This window comes from Mus caroli, chromosome 2 (assembly GCF_900094665.2).
Source record: "Mus caroli chromosome 2, CAROLI_EIJ_v1.1, whole genome shotgun sequence".
Taxonomy (NCBI): Eukaryota; Metazoa; Chordata; class Mammalia; order Rodentia; family Muridae; genus Mus; species Mus caroli.
The window spans coordinates 83,108,152-83,115,981 of record NC_034571.1 but is presented as its reverse complement, the minus strand read 5'-3'; positions in this window follow the sequence as shown (position 1 = coordinate 83,115,981).

Below are 7,830 nucleotides of genomic sequence, written 5' to 3'. Positions count from 1 at the left end.
TTTTAATAGCTGAGTAGTACTCCATTGTGTAAATGTACCATATTTTCTGTATCAATTCCTCTGTTGAGGGGCATCTGGGTTCTTTCCAGCTTCTGGCTAGTATAAATAAGGCTGCTATGAACATAGTGGAGCATGTGTCCTTCTTACTGGTTTGGACATCTTCTGGATATATGCCCAGGAGAGGTATTGCTGGATCGTCTGGTAGTACTATGTCCAATTTTCTGAGGAACCGCCAGACTTATTTCCAGAGTGGTTGTACAAGCTTGCAATCCCACCAACAATGGAGGATCATGTTTTTTTAAATCAAATAATGTTTTAATTTTTTGAGAATTTCAAGCAATGCATCAAATCACCCTGGCTACCTGAATACCTCCAATATTCACCTCCATTTTTCTACCCACCCAACTTTGCTTTCCAAAATCCAACAAGTTCAAGTCGAGTTTGTGTTGCCCAAGTATGAGATGTATCCTTGAGAGTTGTTGACCTGGATCACATTAATGAAAACCTCTTATTATATGTATCACATGCTGATAAATAAAATATTTTATTAGTGAATAGTCTTTGCATATTTTCTTACATATTTATTGATAGATACCTTTGGCAGACAGCATTTTAACTAAGTTCTGCAAAGAGACACTATTTTACCCACTGTAAAATAGTCTACTCTTTCTGAAAATGATGGTATATGAGTTTATTATCAAATAAAACCTCTTATAAATTAAAAAAATACAAGATGGCCATGAAAGCACTGTGAATTGTGGAATATATGAAACATTACACAAAATTGGTCTTTGATCTCATGTGGCCAAATATTTTTCAAGTCCTGTGAGAGCTAAGAATTACTCGCACAGATTAATGCTGTCTCAGGGAATCCTCTTTAAATTCCAGATATAATGAGGAGGCAATTTTGGATCCTTTGTTATGTTTTGTTAGGCAGCCATAATGAATACAGCAACCAGGAAGCAGAGGTAACATCCTCAACCCTTACTGCAAGAGCGACTCTCAGGTTTCTCCTTAGATTTGGAAGTATTAGCAGGAAACAAGCAGAGAATCTTGAACAGCACTGAATGAAAGAGACAAAAATCTTCAGATTTTTTTCACAGAAGAGACATTTGGTGAGGTAAAGTAAGATAGTATGCCCCTCTATGACATATTTTTAATTTGTGATAAAGTGATTTAACATGTTGGTATTGTGTACAGCCTACTGCAATGAGAAAATCATGCCTCTTTCTCATCCCAATTATTTATTCTTGAGAAACTTCTATAAACCCTGATGCTCAGATTACTTATAATAGAAACTTTATGAACAAAGTTAATGTTTTTATTAATTTACCAAAACTACATATAATATTAGAGAATAGTACTTCACAAAAAATATTTTTTCAAGAACCCATGGGGCTCAAATAACTCTTCTTACAGCAGAAAGTACTTTCATCTATTTATCCCTTCAAGAAAGTTTTTTCTAATAAGACCATTCATTGTTCCAGGAGTAGTGAAACTAAACATATTTTCGATTTTCAAATTCATATTAAAATCAACTATTTAAAATCCAGCTCATATATTTTTCTCTCATCTGTCTGATAATACTTTGATTATCTAAATATATACTCATTTATGAATTAGTAATTGACATTATAAAGTTTCATTGAAAGGCAGAATGCTTTGAGATTATATAAATAATGGTAACATAAGAACATGGTAAATGGAAGCAACTCTGTACCTTAAGTAGCTATAGAAATCAATTGTAAAATGTACTAGTTCCACAAATACATATTAGTACGTGTTACATAGAAGTAATAGAGGTTAAGAAAGCTTAACTGATGACATATATCGAAATCTTCTGATTTAATTTTATCTGCTTAGATTCTTAAAATATTCAGTGTTTGAACTTGTAGGTAAACTAAGTGGATGAAGCTCTTTAGTGCTAGGATTCTGGCTTGTTCTCTCCCTTAAAATAAGCAGAATCACTGAGACATCAAAGAGGCTTAAGAAACACAGTAGGAAGGACATGAAAAGAATGAGAACATCTCTTTCCTCTACATTCCAGAAGAATTTGGTCAACTAAAGTTAAGACATTTGGGGAATCAAGAGCAACAGAATGGGCAGAGAAAAAATCAGTTATCAGAAGGAAACATATTTTCCAGAAAGTCAAGTAAATAAGCATTGTTAGCAATAATCAGAAGAAATTATGCTTTTACTGGTAGATTATAAATTTTGCTTAAAAAATAGAACGGGCTCTTATCTCTTACTCTCTTGCTCTTTCTCTTGCTCCCCCTCATTCTGCCTTCCCTTCTGCCCCTCTCTATGTGGCCATGGCTGGCCTCTGCTTCTCTACTCTTCTTGTCTCTGCCTTTCTACAATAAACACCTTAACCCCCCCCTCCCAAAAAAAAAAAAAGAAGAAGAAGTTGAATAGACTCATGAATGTAAACACATGGGATAATTTCATGTAAAATTTTAATAATGCATAAAAATAATAGAGATTTTTATTTCTTCTTCATCTTCATCTTCTTCCTCTTCCTCTTCCTTCTCCTCCTCCTCCTCCTCCTCCTCTTCTAGTTGTGTTTGTCTGTTTGGTTTGGTTCTATTCTGGGTCTTTGGGGCCTCAAGTTGGACCAGTCAATGGTTAAGTCACTTCCAGAAAGCAGGACAGATTTTAGGTTTTGTTTGTTTGTAATTGGGTTGATGTCCCTTTCCTACAGCTGGGATACTAGATAGGAGGGTTTGACACTAGTCTCATTGTAACTTGTTATGCCATATTTGGGTGATATCCCTGGGAAGCCTGCTCTTGTTTTTGAAGGGAAATATAGAAGGAATAAATCTGGGGGAGTGTACTGGCTAGTTTTGTGTCAACTTAACACAGCTGGAGTTATCACAGAGAAAGGAGCTTCAGTTGAGGAAATGCCTCCATGAGATCCAATTGTAAGGCATTTTCTCAATTAGTGATCAAGGGGGAAAGGCCCCTTGAGGGTGGGACCATCTCTGGGCTGGTAGTCTGGGTTCTATAAGAGATAGGCTGTGCAAGCCAGGGGAAGCAAGCCAGCAATGAACATCTCTCCATGGCTTGTGCATCAGCTCCTGCTTTATGACCTGCATGAGTTCCAGTCCTGCATCCTTTGGTGATCAACAGCAGTATGGAAATGTAAGCTGAATAAACCCTTTCTTCCCCAACTTGCTTCTTGTCATGATGTTTGTGCAGGAATAGAAACCCACTAAGACAGGGAGAGAGGAGTTTGGGGACCTGGGAGAAGAGAAGAGAGGGGAAGCTGCAGTCAGGATGTAATTTATAAGGAAAACTAAACAAATAGGCATTTATTTTTAACTATATTTAAAAGCAATTATTCATAATGGGAATCCTATATTCACCTATCTGACCATTTTGAATGTTACATTTACCTCTTAGTTAAGACATCCTGTTGTCTGAGGGTATATTGATACTGCAATGAGTTGAACTGCTTAAATGAATGGGAAGTAAATAGTGGGCAAAGTGGATGGTGGACAAGGGAGGTACACTTCCCTATGTCACTGTTTACATAGTTCAGAAACCTGAGTTTCTGCTTTGTGTCTGCTCAGCAAAGTAATTTATTCCTGTAGAATTTTCAAATGCATGTCTGTTATTGAAAAGCTCATACAATATTTTAGGGTAAAACAGTAAATACTAGCTAAAATATTTACAGATAATAATATAAAGAAACTGAGTTCCTCTATGACACTATGGATTTGAAACCAGAGAAATTGATTGGGATATGTTCAAATCCAATATATGGTCGTTAATGGAATGATTATAATATAATGTAGTAATCCACATAAGATGTCCTGTTAAGTCAAATCGTTACTTCCAATTTTGATAATTAGAAGAATGGTTTTAAAATCTGATATTGTTTTCAGAAATTGAGAGGAAATTACATTTCATATGTGTCATCTTGGCATTTAATTTCTAGTTTTTAAATAATAGCCACTACATATTTCTTAGAGATGGAATTCATCATTCTAAACTACCTTCTACAAAATAGTATATATTTACAATATCTATGTATCATGACTTAAAGTTTTTCTTATTTTCTTAGTTATAAAACTTTTTAAAAAGTATCACTTTTGATATCATATAGAGTGTTATTTATAGAATCATGTGATAGTAACTAATAATGGTTTTATTTAACTACATTAACTATTATGAGTTTTTTACCTTGTTCTCATTTTTCAGTTTTTAGATACCATTCTATAAATGTCATTGAGTTAGTTCTGTTGACCATCTACAATTGGATTTGGGGCCTATAAATGTGGTTTATGTACCCAGTGAGACTTCATCAGAAAAAACTATTTTATTTATTCATTTTAAAATTTTTGTTCTCATATATTACATCCTTACTGCAGTATCTACTTCCTGCTCTCACCTTACCCTCTTACTTCCACCTTCCCTTTCTTCCAGATCCACCCCGCAGGCCTCCCAGTGACTTCAACCAAACAAGTAAAGCAAGCTACACTAACACAAGCACATAAAATTACATCTCCATTGGATGAGCCAACACCCTGGGAGGACTAGAATTCTACAAGCATTCAAAAGAGTAAGAGACAACTCCTGCTCCCATTGTTAGGAATACCACAAGAACAACAAGGTTTTCAACCATAACAAGTATGCAAACATCCTAAGTCAGAAACTTACAGGCTCCCTGATTTGTGCTAGACTTCTTGAGTCCCAGTCAGTTGATTCATTTGTAATAAGAATGGAAAAAGAAGTATCTACAAAAATGGCTCTAGTCTAACTTGCTATCTTCATGTATAAAAAGGCAAATAGATCTATATCTATTACTCTGAACAAAACTCAAGTCCAAGTGGATCAAAGACCTCATTATAGACCTAGATACAGTGTAGTATTCCTGAACACTTTGGTCCCTGCTTTACTCTCTACTCCACAACAGAACTGCTTAGTATTTACCTGTGGAACTCTGCATCTGTTTCCAACATTTTCTGAATGAAGTTTCTCTGATGATGATTGCACTAGGATCCAATCAGGACAAACTATATATTGAAGGCTAATGGCTAGGTTGATATCCCAGTTCCTCCTCCACTTGAGCCATACCCAGTTTCAGAAGATAATGTGTTCAGGTTTCATGTCCCTCATTACTAGAACTTTTTGCTTACTAGGCTCATACAATCCATGGAGTTTTCATTGTATCAGCTTTCTACTTCCCCCTAAAATTTCCCCCAATTTTCCAAGAATTTTCTTCTCTTACTCTTCTGAACACACACACACACACAGGTGTGTGGATTTAAGTCAGGGTCTTCCCTTATATTCCATAATGCCAATACCATGTAGATTTTATTACTATGCTGCTGTCATACAGCTTAAAGCAGGAATGGTGATACTTGTCAAAGTTGTTTTTCGTTTTGTTTTGGTTTTTGTTTGTTTGTTTGTTTGTTTGTATAGGATTGCTTTTAGCTATCCTAAGTTTTTTGTTTTTCCATACGAAGTTGAGTATATTTTTTTCAAGGTCTGTAAAGAATTGTGTTGGAAATTTGGTTAGGTTGCCTGAATCTGTAGATTGCTTTTTGTAAGATGGCCATTTTTACTAAGTTTATCCTATAGATCTGTAAACATGGGAGAACTTTCCATCTTCTGATATCATCTTCAATCTCCTTCAAAGACTTGATGTTTTTACTATACAAGTCTATCATATAATTTGAAAGTAACAATACTTTGTCTTCTTTCATTCCAATGTGTATTCCCTTGTTTTTTTCTTATTGTTTTAGCTATAACTTTAAATATTGTATTGAATAGCTATTGGGGGAGTTGACAGCCTTATTATATTCTTCATTCAAGCAAAATTACTTTGAGTTTCTCTCCATTTGATTTGATGTTGGATATCAGCTTACTATAAATTGCTGAGCTCTTCAACACTTTTATTGTGAAGGGTTTTAGATTTTGTCAAAGACTGTTAACATTTAATGAGGGGATCATGTGGGTCTTTTCTTTCTGTTTGTTTACATAATGGATTACATTGATAGAGATTTAGTATGTTGAACCATCCCTGAATCTCTGAGATAAAACCTACTTGATCATGGTAGATGATCTTTTTGATGTGTTGCTGAGATTTCTTTATTTTCTCTATTCTACTTTCAGGCGCTGTGCTATCTTATTAATTTTCATCACCTCTTTTCTTTTCTGTGTGTGTGTTTCATAAATTTCTTCAAGGTATTTATTTATTCCCTCCCTAGGACTTCTATTTTATTCATCAAGGCCACTGGAAGGTCTTCATCTTGTGATTCAGCTATATTGTGTTTCTTTGGGTCTATTGTCAGAGGTATGCTGGGATCAAGTGGAGACATATACTCTTGGCAATCATTCATTTTGTGTTTACATTTGAGTTTAGGCATCTAAGTTTGGCATAATTGTAATTCTTTGTGGTCACGTCTGTTCTTGTCTTTGTGGGGTGGGTGTTCCTTTCATTGTTATATGTACCCTTCTCTAGTTCTCAGGGGAAAGGCTGTGTGATTCCTGGAAAGAATGCTTCTGAAACCATGCTCACTGTGAGGACAATTGATATTGTGGGTAGAATTTAACTAAGAATTAGGATCTGATGCTTAGGAATTAGAATTGTGTGGAAGGAGGTGGCTGAGGGGGTCCACAGGAGGTAGAAATTCAGGGCATACCACTTAGCTCTGCTGGATCCAGTGGAAATGCTACAGAAAGGAGGAAAAGACTGAAGCTGGTAGTGTGCAACATAGCTCGGGGTGAGCCTGTGGGATTAGATTTGGAGAGGAAGGTATATGTGAAGAATGCTTATGTGTTTCCTTTGGCCAAGGTGGCCAGCAGATCCCAGGGAATGCCTCTGGCAGCTACTGACTGAAACAATGTGATAGGGTGGTGAGGGAGGCTACTGGAGAAGAACTGTGGGATCTGGGGCAGATGGTGGCAGAAAGGATTTGGAGACAGGAACAAGTGGTCTGCTACAGAACTACTGATGGGGCTAAGGGGTTAGAATTAGGAGAAAGAAAATTAAAGATCACCTATCTGCCTTTCTATAAGCAACTTGTTCCTAACATTCCACACATTTCTTCCTACATTCTAAATTCAGTCATTATTTCCATGTGCTTTTCACAAAGGAATGTTGTATACTCCTTCCAAAGAAGTTTATGTGCACAAGTGTAACCCAAGGATTGTAGAATTTTAGTTGTATAAAATATTCTGACCCACTTTCAGAAAACAGGATGAATTTAGGTCTCCTGGAAGCAGGATTCAGGAGTCTAGCATATGTTTTGTTTTTTATCCAAATAACATCATTATAAGGGATATGGATTTTTTATCTGACAAGCATGTATGGCACCATGCTTGTGCTCTTCGTAGTTACATCGGTACATTGTCCATCTTGCTTTATAACCAGATGAGAAACAATAAATTCTATAGTGATTTTCTCAGTCTATCATAAATGAATTTTCTGACTCAATGACCTTATAGGGTTAGTTTACTCATGTTTCCCTTGAAGAAGCCTGTGAATAGATTCAGATTCTAGTGTGTAACTTCTCTGAGAACATTATGAAATGGTTTCTTGGTTTAAATTCAATATTGTAGTAGCACCTGATGGACCATTAGTAAGTAAAATTGTTTCTATTCATCTTTTTTTAATTTATTTTTTATTAGGTATTTTCCTCGTTTACATTTTCAATACTATCCCAAAAGTCCTCCATACCCACCCCCCCAATCCCATACCCACCCACTCCCCCTTTTTGGCCCTGGGGTTCCCCTGTACTGGGGCATATAAAGTTTGCAAGTCCAATGGGCCTCTCTTTGCAGTGATGGCTGACTAGGACATCTTTTGATACATATGCAGCT